Consider the following 14,584-nt stretch of genomic DNA (forward strand, 5'->3'; position numbering starts at 1 on the left):
GATATAAGACTCATTATTCTAATGCATCTTATGGTATTTTAGTTTGGGAGGGGGGAAACCTTGAAGACTGATAGGTTTTAACAATAAAGCAGTATCTGTTCCTTGGAGATACTGGCTTGTCTGTAAACAAGCCCCCTTGCAAAATGGAGCAAGACCAGCCAGGAAAATTTTGTGTGGGAGTTATGCATATGTATGTGTCTTTCTACAAGATGCATGTAAAAATCTAAAGAGCCATGTAACCCCCTATTCAACATGTACTTATTATGCTATAGCAGCCAAATTTTAAAGTAGAATTATTGCTAATTTGAATTAATTTCTGTATTTAAAGATATAGAAAGCTTTTGCCAAAACTTATTGACAGTCAGAAAATCTGCCTTGTTAGCATCTGAGTCCTTCTCTAACGTCGAAGTCAATTGATGGAGACTTTTTGGTGGTATTTGAGACAATACCATACATGTGAAGTGCCCGATTTATCCCAGGAGTCTTGGATAAGGATTATATTTTGACACCAAGTTCTGAAAGTTCATGAGCATTAGGGACTGACTGACCCTTGGGTGATATTTTGATTCCTTATTATGAAGCCATACACCTTTTCTGTTAATGAGTACTGTAATATTCAAAGTCAGTAGGAAGTTAAGAAAGAATGACAACAGGCATCCTTACAGAAATGAAATAATGCTTTAATACTAGCACAGTCAACATATTGGTTACCTTAAAATTGAATTCTGTGTTTGCAGTCAAAATTAAGTTGTGGCCTCTTTGAGATGGAAGAGGTTAAGAGTTAGCACTAAGTTAATGTGTAAGTTTTTTCTTCTGCAGTATAAAATGATCTTTTTTTTTGAGAGAGAGAGTGTGTGTGCATGTTGGAGAGGAGCAGAGGAAGAAGGAGAGAGAGAATCTTTTTTTTTTTTTTTTAAGTTTATTCTGAGAAGAGAGGTCACGAGTGAGTGGGGGAGAGGCAGAGAGCAAGGGGGGCAGAGAGAGAGAGACAGAATCCCAAGCAGGCTCCGCACTGTCAGCAAGGACCAAGCACCATGCAGAGCTGGAACTCAAACTGTGAGATCATTACCTCAGCCAAAGTTGGATGCCTAACCAACTGAGCCACCCAGGTGCCTGGGGGAGAGAGACAATCTTAAGCATGCTCCATACCTAGCCTGTAGTCCAACACAGGGCTCAGTCTCATTACCTTGAGATCCTGACCTGAGCTGAAATCAAGAATTGGACCCTTAACCAGCTGAACCACAGAGATGCCCCTGCAGTATAAAATGATTTTAACTTGGGAGTTGGTCAACAGGCACTTTTGGTTTTGGATTAAATGTAATTAGAATAATCTAGGCAGGTATATAGAAAGTTTTACCACATGTATCAGATTTATAAAAAGATACACAGATGTGGTTGTTAATTTAGGGAATCATGTCTGATATTCTTCATATATATATATATATATATATATATATATATACATGAATAATTTATTGTCAAGCTAGCTAACATACGGTTTGTACAGTGTGCTCTTGGTTTTGCTGGTAGATCCCATGATTTATCACTTACATACAACACCCGGTACTCATCCCAACACGTGTCCTTTTCGATGCCCATCATCCATTTCGCCTCTCCTCTGCTCCTGCCCCATAAACCCTTAGTTTGCATTCAAGAGTCTTTGCATTCAACAGTCTCTTATGGTTTGCCTCCCTCTCTGAAACTACTTTTTCCCCTTCCCTTCCCCCATGGTCCTCCATTAAGTTGTCTCAAGTCCCACATATGAGTGAAAACATACATCTGTCTTTCTTTGACTGACATTGTTGAGAGTACCAAAAGACCTAACCTACTATCTTTTCTTTTTTTAATAGATGTAGAATAGGTCTACATTATAGTTTTCTAAGTTAGAACTTGACACTGAGAACCTCAATGCAAGGTGTATGTTTCTTTTGGTCTAGAGGAAAAATGTTATGCATGTTTGTGTCTTGTACATACATAATAAAAAAAAAAATCCATGCTGATAGCTAACAGAATGAATCCTATTGATCTAAAAGAAAAAGTGAAAAATCAGCAAGAAAAATTTGAGGTTAAGGTTTTAGTGAATGATCACTGCTGAACTAAGAATGGCATAAAAAGTTTTTTCTCCTTCAAATTGGGATAGATTTTTACAAGTGATATACATACAGTTTTGGTGAGAGTATAAGTATAGCATCTGTGGAGTGTAGGGGAGGAAAAAGTTTTCCTCAGCTCTCTTATGGTCTCTGGATCTGTAAATTAAACTGACAGAGAAGGATTAATAGGAGAAAAGAATACAGATTTATTTAATAGGAGGGTTTCATGAGATAGGAGCCTTCACAAAGAAAGGAAAAAGGAGGCCTGAGTATTTTTATCTAGGTTAGATGAAAACTGATCAGTTATGGAGGAATATGATAGAATAAAGAGTATGGGATAAATATAGTAAACTGGAGGAGATTTAGCAAAGCCTGTTTGTTCTGATTCTTCTCAGTGTCCCTTTGTCTTCAGAGATAAGGATGCTCCTTTCTTCCTGGTGAATGGAGGGCATCTCTCACACTAGGGTTTTATGACCTATTTCAGGAGAGAAGGGCCAGGGAAGGTCAGAGTGATCTTCCTGCTTCTTCCATTTTCTCAAACTCCTTTACCCTAAAATATCCAATATGCCAAGGTTCCATATTTTAGGGTTAGCTTGTCCTAAAACGTGTCGTTTGTTCCCCTATCTGAAACTTCCCCCAAGAACTTCCAAGGTCTAGAAACTGATTTAGTAGGTTATCTGTTGAACCAGTTTCTCAGTCCTGGACATTTCTGTGGATACCAAAGAAAAAGAAAAGGTTAATGGTTAATGGTTAGAACAAACCATTAACCAATGAACGTGGTTTTTGAGTCCAGAGGGCAGTTAGTCATCAAGAATATTTATAGATGTTCGACTCAAAGCATCTTCAGATAGGGTGAGGGCAGGTCGTAGTAACCTGGCAGGTTTTCCTGGTTTGTAGTTTGAATGTCTCTGGTGATGTCATCAGGTGTTCTGGTGAACTTTCTGAGTGGCCCACATAGCAGTAGGCAGGAAGTGTTGTCCATATAGGAGTTGTTGTGGTGACTTCTCTGAAATTGATCTCAAGTTGTCCAGCTTCAACTTGCAGCGCTTTGGGAAAGAGGCAGTTTTAATTTTTAGTAATTCCAAGTCAGAAGGGTGGGAGTAAATTGGAAACATTAGTTTGGAGAATTGTAGCTAGAGGAGGAGACTAGAAGAATTCAGGATCCCATCTACTTTGTAGGTAGAAAACAAAACCTTAAAGACAATGAAGAGGACTAGAATTTAACACCCACATGGGTATGCTGTAGTTTTCCATTGAAACACAATTTTTGTCTTTATAGTCACCCTCATTTCTATCAAAGATAATTTAAGTAAGACCAATCTGTTTGCCACATAAGTCTAGTGTCATTAACTTGGACTGATCATATCGGTGCAGCAAGGATAGTGGTTGACCATATATACTTTTTAAAAGTCTGCTTTGCCAAAACTTTTTTTAAGTTTATTTATTTGTTTTGAAAGAGGAAAGGGAGAGAGAGAGAGAGAGAGAGAGAGAGAGAGAGCGCGCATGCGCACAGGTAAGGGCAGAGAGAGGGGAGACAGAATCCAAAGCAGGCTCTACGCTGTCAGCACAGAGCTTGATGTGGGGCTCAATCTCATGAATCTTGAGCTGAGATCAAGAGTCTGGTTGCTTAACTGATTGAGCCACTCAGGCACCCCTGCTTTGCTGGAACTTCTAATGAGGAATCATAGATTGGACTTTCAAAAGGCTCTTGAAGCTTGTAGACTCAGCCAGTGACTCACTGTCAGATTTTGCCTGTAACACTTATAAATGTGAGTAAAGTCCTCTGTTCTTGAGGTCCCCCAAGTATCCTGAGGTTCCTGGATTCGGCTAGGAAGTAAGGGTACCCACCTGTTAGGCAGAAATCCTATAAGCAAGCTACCAGGTAGTTTTTAGAAGGGTAGCTGTATAAGCATTGGCTCCTTAAAGCTAACCTTAGTTCCTTGAAGCTGTCCAGTCACATCTGATTCTGTGCACATCATTTTCAGATATGTCATTCCAGTCAAAGCCTTTCTAATATAAGCAATGTTTACAATTGTGTCCTGTTACAAGGAGGACCGATTTTTATTGAACTTATGCAAATAACTATATTGCCATGAAAATACGAATACTCAGTAAGAATTCTCAAATTCTGGAGAGATGAGTTGGGGAGAAAAGAGAAATGCTTCAATTCTGTTTACAAAAGTATAATTTACCAAATTGCTGTGAGTTATAAGTAGCTCAAAAGGAAAGAGAAAAAGGTTTCCTTAAATTGGAAAAACACAACATTAAAGAACAAGTGCTACTTCAAACAGAAGTTATAATCATCATATCAGTCCATTCAGTCCCTTATAATTAATTCTTACTCTGCTTGCTCTTGGGTTAACAGGTTTACGAGTCTATCAGCTCCTACATCAGTTCTGGAAATTCTTACCCATTCCAGTGGCATAGTGTCAGAGTTTTTCAAGTGATACCATCATAGAGCATTCTTATAGTAGATGATTGTAAACACTTTTAAGAAAGAGTCGGAGCAGAACAGTAACTCTGAGCTGTCAGCACGGAGCCCGACGCGGGACTCAAACTCACGAGCTGTGAGATCATGACCTGAGCCGAAGTGGGATGCTTAACTGAGCCACCCAGGCACCCTGGTACGGTTAAAATTCTGATGAGAGTTCATTTGATAGGAAAATTAGTTATTTCTATGGTATACAACAATCTAAGATGATAATTGGATAGAGGGTGGTGACAAATTTCTATGAACTTTGTACGACTTCTGGAATACCTATCTTAATACGATGTATCCATAAAACATAACCTGAATGTTTATCACCACTTCTTATTTCAGTCTTTCCCATGTCAAACCTAATTATATTAACATCTCTCTTGCATAAGATGAGAGACAAATCCTTTAAGATTTTCCAAGGGCCCTCTGGATAACCTGACAATCAAGTTGATGTCAACAAGAGTTTAGGAAGTTTGTCAAAAATATCAAAAGGTTTGGACTAGTTGACTAAATCGGGTCACAGATCATTGACCTGTGGTCACATTATCTATCTGACCAAAGTGAAAGAGGATTTTAAAGGCAAATACAGAAGGTTACCTAGTTGTGAACAAACTTTTTTTAATATGGAGGGAACTCCGTTTTCTTAAGTAAGCAGTGACCTCATAAAGACAACATGGAGCACAGGAAATTATTCTAAGACAACATCTAAGGTAGATTACTTAAAAGGTAAAGAAAACTAAGAGAAATAGCAATGTTCTTTAAGCTCACCATTTAATACTTAGTTAACCACTTTATTACACTGTGCTCTTTTATGCATTGTTTCATTCAGTCTCTCTGAAGAAGATACTATTATTTTTATTTCATAGACAAGCAGACAGATTTGGTGGAGTAACTTGGCCAAAGTGATACAGCTATAAATAATAGCACTGGTGTTTGTACCTGTTTTGCACATGAACCTGATTCTTTTACAACTATGTTCTATTTCCTACATTAATGATTTGTTTAAGGTCATATGATACTAAATGATAGAGCCAGGGGAAAAAATTAAGCTTTTAGGTTTCAAACCCATGGCTCTTTGGACCATAACATTTCACCTCTTGACATAGGTTTATTTAACCTCTTTTCCATAGGTCCATCTCCCAAATACAGAGGAATTAGATACTAGTGTTAGAATTGTCATTGGAAGGTCTTGAAACTGCAGATTAAATAAAGCTTAAGAAGTTTTTTGGAGGATCAATACTTTATTGACGAGAAATAAACTTGAAAGTAAATCCTTAATATTTTGCTCAACCCCAGTAAACTTGCAACGTATTAACACTTCAGCCAAAGGCCATGTAGCTATACATTCTTCTGCCTGTGCAGACTCTAGCCTGGTGATATTCAAAGAAGTTAAATCACTTTTTGAAATGAATATAGCCTCTGGCAGTTTAATATCGGTGTTTCACTGTGACATTCCACTTCAGATCCTGTTGAAGCTTTGCTGTAATGGCTTCTCTTTATATGACCACGGTACTATGTGCCACTGACACAGCTTGTCTGATTTAAGTGCCCTCTGCCGCCCCTCTTTATTGGTAACATGTGAGCTTTAAGGATCATTTGATGTGCAAATTTAATTGCAGGTTTTATTTTTGAAGGACGACATAAGCTATGTCATTCTAATAGCTATTTCTACAGCTTTTTCTAAACTGCTACTCTGAAAACATGCATTTCTTTCTGTATTGTAATGCTTCCTGATTTACTTTTTCAAGCCTGCTTGCTCAGTTAACTTGTTGAAGTGTATATGTGATGGTTCTTTGCAGTATTTCAGTAGGTATATGCTTTGAAATTAAACTTGGGCAATTCTTATTTTTTGATAAGATAGGTCCTTATGAGCCTTTGTCTTCTGTATCTGTTAATTTCCCCCTCCTCCCTTTCTTCCTCCCTCCCTTTCTTCCTCCCTCCCTTTCTTCCTCCCTCCCTTTCTTCCTCCCTCCCTTTCTTCCCAGTGCTATAGCACATGATTACAATACTCAAGAGCGGTTGAGTCTCATTATATGGCTAATGTGATAATTTCTTGACTGTATTACAGAGTTATGGTAAAAATACTCTGGAAAGGATCAGTAGGCTTATATGAAATGCCATTTTCTTTCCGAACGACACTAAAGAATCCAGAAGCACTGATGATTTTAATAAAACAAGTACTCCTATCTTTTTTTTTTTTTTTTTTTTTGAGAGTAACATTTTGTGGAAAACAAAGGTTTGGAGGATGATATAGGTTTAAAAAATGCCGTTTTACAAGGAACATCTGTTCTTCTGATATGCATTCACTGAGTCAATTATGAAGGCTAGTATCATGTGAGTCAGGTGAAATAAGGAAGTTCTGAGTGAAATCTTAATAATGATAGGAAATATTGGTACTACATGTCAAAAGCTTCCACTTTTCCTGCCTCCCAGAAATTCTTTATACCTATTTGTTTTAGAAGAGTCTGTATTTAAATTGGAATTTTTTAGCAGAAATTGGGGGGCCTCTGAAATGTGTTATTTCATAATTTGTGAGGTAAATTGACAAATGTCCTCATAGCAACTAATACTTTTTCCTCATTTGTCATTAGATTTCCTGACTATTCATTCGGTGACTTAATTTTTCTGAAAATTTACCATTTTATGTTGAAAAGTGTAAAACTGCCATTTACAATGATTTAGCCAAAATCTAATTAAGTAGGTTTTCTGTTTTTAAATTTGAACTGTGAGAATGTTCTAGAATAGATCTGAATAAGAGCTCACCAATTTGTCTCACTGATCTCATTTTACAGGTGAGGAAATGGAGGCTGAGAGAGGTTAAGTTACTTGCCTGAGGTTATAGAGCTACTACTAAGTGGCAGAGTTGATGCTTCAACACAAGCCTTCAGTTTCTTAGTACTGAGGTCTTTACACTTTACTACTTGTCTTTGATTATAGGACTTGAATAGAAATGAGACATCACTTTTTTGTTTTCACCATTAAAAAAATGTTTGTGTTTTTTTTTCTTTTTGATTGTAATTGTCAAATAAGGGTGTGACTTCCTGGAACTGTATGGGGATTCCTAAGTGGAAAATTGACACACAATATCCATAATCAAATGAGTTTGTGTGGTGTTTCCCTGAGTATATACCTAAACTTTGCTACTTTAAGGTGAAACTACCATTTTGTTCCCTTATATATACCCTGTTACCTAACTTTGCAGTTCATTTTTCTCAAATTCGTACTTCTGTTATTGGAGACTCAAACCATCTGTAGACTTGAAAATGTAATTATGGTACCACTCTTCTAATAGCTTATGTAAAGAATGAATATTGTTTGGTCCTGCTATTTATATTTATTCATCCCAAGAAGTGTCCATTATCTTTTTTTGTTTGTTTTTCACCTTTAATCCAGATTCTGTGTCCAAACAGTATCTCCAAAATGATAGTGACTCATTTAATCTTTTTTTAAATTTAGTATTTTTTTATTAATTTTTTTAATATCCAGTTATTTTTGAGAGAGAGAGAGAGACAGAGTGCAAACAGGGAAGGGACAGAGAAAGAGGGAGACACAGAGTCTGTAGCAGGCTCCAGGCTCTGAGCTGTCAGCACAGAGCCTGACGGGGGGCTTGAGCCCACAAACCGTGAGATCATGACCTGAGCCGAAGTCAGATGCTCAACCAGCTGAGCCACCGAGGCACCCCATCATTTAATCTTTTTTAATATGAGCAAGTTGGTTCTTCATCTCATTCACATCCCATGCATATTTGCTCTTTTGTATGCCTGTGATATATTAATAATTTTACATGACTCTCCCCAAATATGAATTATATTGCACTGCTATTTCATATCTAGATAAGTTGTTAAAGGATTTGGTTGATCATTCTACCCATATGAATTTAGCTAGCTTAACTTGCATGTTATTGAGATTTGGCAATGTGCAATTTAGAGTTTAGAAACTTCTTTTGGATTCTCTCATTAGTAACATGTTAGTTTCTTACTTCCAATGAGAAAGAGTTTTAAAGTTAGAAGAAGAAGGATTGGTTTACAGAAAACAAAGCAGATTGTGATTCTTGGGAGAGGAAGTGCTGAAAGACAGATGAGGAACCGCGATTGAAGTGTACAGAAACTGAGTGAAGTTCTGCATATTTCCAAGGTGAATGTATTGTGACATTGTTGATCTGTTCTGCTTGCCTGTCCTGATAATTTATGTTAATGACTTCGTGTCATTTTGAATCTGAAGGTCTTGATACGTTTTGCTACGTTTTATCTTGTCTGCCTTTGTATTTGTGGTTACAAAGTGTGGAATGTAGGGCAGGGACACCAGTAGAGAGGGGTGTGTGTGTGTGTGTGTGTGTGTGTGTGTGTGTGCGCGCGCGTGCGCAATTTCCAGCTTCCTTTAATAGTTATGGAAGACGTGTGGCAACCAAATCTATGTTCCAAATATATTTCTAATGGCTACTTCTGGTACACTGCCCTGTCTTAGAAGGGTGAGGCAGTCAACAAATACCCATGAGCCTTGCTTGGATTTGTCCCGTGTTATTGACATCCTTTAGTGTGCATATGAATGAATATAGCTATAGTCCATGCAGTTTTTTTATTAATATTCTCTTTTTTTAAGTATGCTTCATGCCCAGCTCAGAGCCCAGTACAGGGCTTGAACTCATGACCCTGAGATCAAGACCTGAGCTGAAATCAAGAGTCGGACACTTAACCAACTGAGCCACCCAGCACCCCTATTAGTATTCTTAATAATGATTAGTTATATACTTGCCTGAACCTGATTAACCGTTTATAAAACTGTCATTAACATCTTTACTGGTGGTTCAGAACCAAAAGGTGTATCAGAATTCTGTTACTTGGAACATGGGGTAAATATAAACAGGGCTCATGGGATTTGTAGATTTCCTCACCCTTAGAAGATAGGGCATTTACCAGAAGTAGCCATAAGAAACATGTATTTGGAATGTGTTAGATTTGGTTGTTGCACATTTTCCCATGACTGTTGAAGGAAGCTGGAAATTGTACACGTACATCTCTATTGGTAAACTTGCCCCCCAGCAGGGAATTAAATGTACCAGTTAACTTACTGTTAGGAAAGTGACTGTCTTAGAAGAATAAATGGCCTATATCTAAGCAGCAACGTTTTTGGCATTTAGCAGACCCATGGACCTAAGAGGTATTGTCTTCACAAAGACACACTGGAATTGGTATACCCTTGAGATGTTGTGAAATGTTGTGTTGTGGAATTTTATGATTATATTTTCATTTTCAAAAAGTCTTTCCCTTGTGCTGCTGGTCTCCTCACCAAAGAGATATTAGTACTTTCTGGTGTTCTCCTCATTGGTTTCAAAGTTTTATTATTTTTCTTTTCTCCTTTTTTTTTTTAAAAATATTTATTTTGAGAGAGAGCATGCACGAGTGGTGGAGCGGCAGAGAGAGAGAGAGGGAGGGAGAATCCCAAGCCCCGATGCGGGGTTTGAGCTCATGAACAGTGAGATGATGCCCTGAGCTGAAATCAAGAGTCAGACCCTTAACCAGCTGAGCCACCCAGGCAGCCCTTTCTCACTATCACTCCTTTCATAGTGCTGCCCCATATCCTGTCCTTTTTTTTTTTTTTTTTTATGATGCTCTTCTCTTGCAGCTTGGGTTCCCCAGGATACAGACTCTCAGGTGGAAATTAGTGTGCTAGAAGTTTCTTAAAAAGTGCTCTTTGGATCAACCCCTGTGGAAGGGAAGGGAGATACCAGTATTGGGCAGAAGGGAAATTAGGCTACTGTGCAGTCTTGATGGAGGTATGACCCAGAGGGGAGTTCTGAAGCCAGGATGGCTCTCCACCATTGTCCCCCATTAGGGAGAGAGGGCCACGTCTTTATATTCCCTGCAGCCACCTGTCTTTGAATGTGGGCTGCCCTGGAAAGGGAGCATGAGCTTGTGTGAGAAGAATCTTCAGCCAAGGCCGTTCTCAAGAGAGCTGGTAGCTGAAGGCTGTCTGCTGGCAGCCGTTCAACAGGGAGATAAATCATTCAGTCCTGAAAGGGGATCTGAGTGGCACATCACAGTTTCCACTCTGTCCTTTTTGCACAGGTGCTGGAGAGGGCTCACGGAGGCCTGGGGGATGGGTCAGGATTTCCAGCAATGGGGCGTGGCAAGGGCAGAGTGGTCATCAATGGTAGAGAGGGAAAGTTGGTGTGCAATAGATCCTGCCATATAATTGAGTTCCTGCTTTGCTTATTGTCTAAGTAAGTTTTTAAACTTCTATCCATCTATACTAACAATGTTCTCTTTTTAAGTTACAGAAACCTGATGAAAACTCAGGGTGCTCTATGTAGAGAATATGCATGTCTTTGCATATAAATTCTGTATGGTTTTGTAAAACCTACTTGTTTTTTCTGTTTCCTATTCTTTATAGGCTCTTTTTTCTTCCTCCGTCTCTTAATAATTATGCTTTGTTTTTCTATCTTCATATTAAAAAATTAGTTGAGTGCTGTATTTTCTATTTGGTGTATACACACACACACACACGTGTGTGTGTGTGTGTGTGTGTGTGTACCCATTTATTTTTAAAGTTTATTTGTTTATTTTGAGAGAGAGGGGAAGAGAGAGAATCCTAAGCAGGCTCCATGTTGTTAGTGCAGAGCCTGACATGGGCTCGATCCTGTGAACTGTGAGATCATGACCTGAGCCGAAATCAAGAGTTGGATGCTTAATGGACAGAGCCACCCAGGTGCCCCTGTTTGGTTTGTTAATGTTCAATCACAGTAAATCATTTTCTTACATGTTTTGTAATTTCTAAATTATAGGCTTATCTTCATTTGAGATTTTTGTTGTTGTTGTTTGGTTTAGTTTTTCTAGCTTATAGAGGTCCCATGTGGCCTATAGAGTGTTACTCTAGAGTGGTTTCATTTCTTCTGGATACTCCAGGGATATCACAAGCCTCGGACCCAATTTTATCTTAATTTTTGAGTTTGAAGATTCTCATAGAAATAAGATTTAGACTTGAGAACTGTTGTGACACAGGTGTAGGGTTTTAATTTCTAGTTGTTGCATTTCCCCTATGCTTTTACCCAGATTCCCAGAGACAGGTTGTCTTGAAGTCTTACTAAGACAGTGGGTGGATTTGTCCTGTTCCCTGCATCATTTTTTGACTGTGATTGCAGCCTTTTGAAAATAGCTCTGGTTTTTTTTTTTTTTTTTTGTTAATTTTTTTTTCAACGTTTTTTATTTATTTTTGGGACAGAGAGAGACAGAGCATGAACGGGGGAGGGGCAGAGAGAGAGGGAGACACAGAATCGGAAACAGGCTCCAGGCTCTGAGCCATCAGCCCAGAGCCCGACGCGGGGCTCGAACTCACAGACCGCGAGATCGTGACCTGGCTGAAGTCGGATGCTTAACCGACTGCGCCACCCAGGCGCCCCTAGCTCTGGTTTTTTGAAAGGATCTCAGTACCAACTTTATACCTTGTGTGTCTGAGAGCTCTTTCTCTGCCTGCACATGGTCATCAGGGTACAGTTGGGTAGGTGGTATCCTGTGTTGAGGAAAAGCAGGGCCAGAGATCTAGACTCTTCTTCTGAGAGAATACTTTCTTCCCATCTCATTTCTTGAGAGGGCATCTCCTTACCAATTTCAGTTAGGCCGAAGTGCTAAGGTGATTCCTGTGGTCATTTCTGGAGGCCATAACTGGCAGTATTTACTTTGGTGCATACCACTTTGGCCCTTGGTTCTAGCTTTGGTGTAGCACCAGGGGATTTTCTTTGTCGTAAGTGAAGCTGTGTTATTTCTTTTTAAATTTTGTTACACTCTTTTTCATTTTTTCTGTGTGTTTGCAGTGGAAGGTCTTCATTAGCTCAGTTAACCACGTTGCTGTACCTGGAATTTCTTCCAGTTACTTATTAACCTCTGTTCCTCAGATTCCACCGCTAACAATGGGAATAATAATAGTGTCTGTCTGTATGGTGTTAGTTTGGAGCACATCTTAAGTTCTCAGTCATTGTTAGCTATTATTATTTGCACCATTTACAGCTTTACTTTAGCACCTTAGGGAAGAGTTGGAAATGAAGTGGTTGTGTTTCTTACTTAACAAGAAGAGGAAGTCTTAGTTAACGCCCTAGAGAAACCAGAGGAGAAACTTTGTTCACTATAGTAAAATGCCGAAACTGAAGCTTAGAGTCCCACCCTTTCTGTTGATATGCCGAAGGTCACTTGGCACCCAGAGTGAGCTGAGAGGAATGTCCTCTCAATATTGCCTGGCAGATCGCTTAGAGGAGTCTTGCTTGGATTGTGTGGGTAGGTAAGTTTGACTTTGTGAATATTTACTTTGCTAAGGAGGGCTCTCAAAGGCATAATTATTTTAGAAGATATATATAGACCTTGAAACACGCAGTAATACTTTTTAGTCCCAGTTAGCCTTTTGACAATTTCTTAAATTCCCATTTGGTATTCCAAGTGGATTCTGAACTTGTTGAAATTGGTGCCTTGGGCTCCTCAGAGCCCTGCCTCCTGCCTCTGGGGGATTTTAAAGGATTTCTTTCTGTTAGGTCATATGTTTAAGAGAATCATTTTCCTCCATAAATTGTAGGTGAGAAGAAATCTGTTGACGATTAATAGTTGGGGAAGCACAGATAGAATATATGAAGTTTTCTTAAAAATTACTTTTAAGTTAATCTGATAGGCAAAATACTGTGATTATCCTATAAATATTAACTGCTTTGGATTGTTTATACAATGTCAGTTGTACTATGAAAATTTGCTTATTAACCAAGTTCAGTTTTCTTAGGTTGTTATTGGCTTTGAGTCCACAGACTTAACACTGCCAAATTTCTGTGTAAACATTTTGCTTGGGACCTAAACTGTAGTGAATATGTGTATTTAAAGTTTTTTTTTTCTTCTTCCCCTGAGCCTGTGTATATTAATGGAACTTGTAAACATTTAAATAGTCAATTAATGGAAATTTTTAAGGAAAAACTCTTCCAAAAAATTCAATCATGTGATTATGTTGTGAGTATAAAATTTGAGCTTAGTGTGAAATATCTATATATATCTATAGATAGATACATAGATATATATAGATATATATATAGATAGATATATAATTCTTACATAGAGATGTTTTTGTAGCTTTTATCGATTTGTTACACTTAATTTTTTTTAGGAGGAGTCTTTTTGTTGTTATGTTACGAGTAATTAAGTGCAAGGCCAAGATTTATACTATTTAAAAACAAGAGTTAATAGTATTGTATCACAGTATACTAGATAGAGAACAAAAGTAAATAACCGGTTACATCTCTGTTTTGGTGCTGGGAAATGTAATGCATTCTTGAGTTCAGGTGCCATGGTTATTATGCCTATATTGATCCATTGAAGTACATTCTTGAATATGTTGATTTTTCTCTAATGTGTCTGCTATTTATTAAGACTCTACACCATAAGGAATGTCATCTACACCCCAAACTTAAACTTCCCATATAAGCACAATGTGCAACTGTTTGGTAGCATACATAGGTAAGACTCCGTGGAATGTTTATGGCCTGAGTTATTCTTAACCTTGTTGCAGAGCTTTGGTCAGCTTTACAGGGCAACTCTAAAGCAAGTGTCAGTGTAATGCTCAGTATAAATTTTGTATAAGCTCTCGGAATGGTATGTAATGTTGGGGAGGGGCAGAGAGCGAGGGAGAGAGAGAATTCCATGTAGGCTCCATGCTCAGTGCAGAGCCCTACATGGGGCTTGATACCCCAACCATGGGATCATGACCTGAGCCGAGAAAAACTGAGCCACCTGGGCGCCCCACCTGGAGTTTAGTTTTAAAAGTGGTTTCTGTTTTTCTGCAGATGGACTTGGAAATACTTTCTTCAGTTTAAGTAAATTACATATAGGAGAAAATGACTTTGGGAAGGATAAGGTGTTTATACTGATTTTCTGTGTAATTCTGAAATAAACTGTATAGAGAAGTTTCCTTTTTAGTTTATTTTTCAGAGAAATCATGTTGCATTAATTCATCAAGGTAGGCGTGAAGATAAAGAGATTCTTTTGAGTTTTAA

At 38.3% G+C, this 14,584-nt stretch overlaps 1 protein-coding gene across 3 annotated transcripts in view; it reads left to right on the forward strand.

The window, feature by feature from the left end:
- EPS8 (EGFR pathway substrate 8, signaling adaptor) overlaps positions 1 to 14,584 on the forward strand; it is a 194,974-nt gene that overhangs the window by 75,064 nt on the left and 105,326 nt on the right. Inside the window, exon 1 of one of the 3 annotated variants that reach the window (XM_025930157.2) lies at positions 12,468 to 12,837. The exons of the other annotated variants lie outside the window; for them this stretch is intronic. The gene's annotated coding sequence lies outside the window, so the exon portion shown is untranslated. Of the gene's footprint in view, positions 1 to 12,467; positions 12,838 to 14,584 lie in introns of those variants that run through there. 3 annotated transcript variants of the gene reach the window in all.

Source organism: Puma concolor, chromosome B4, assembly GCF_028749965.1.
Source record: "Puma concolor isolate L17-30 chromosome B4, mPumCon1.1.hap2, whole genome shotgun sequence".
NCBI lineage: Eukaryota > Metazoa > Chordata > Mammalia > Carnivora > Felidae > Puma > Puma concolor.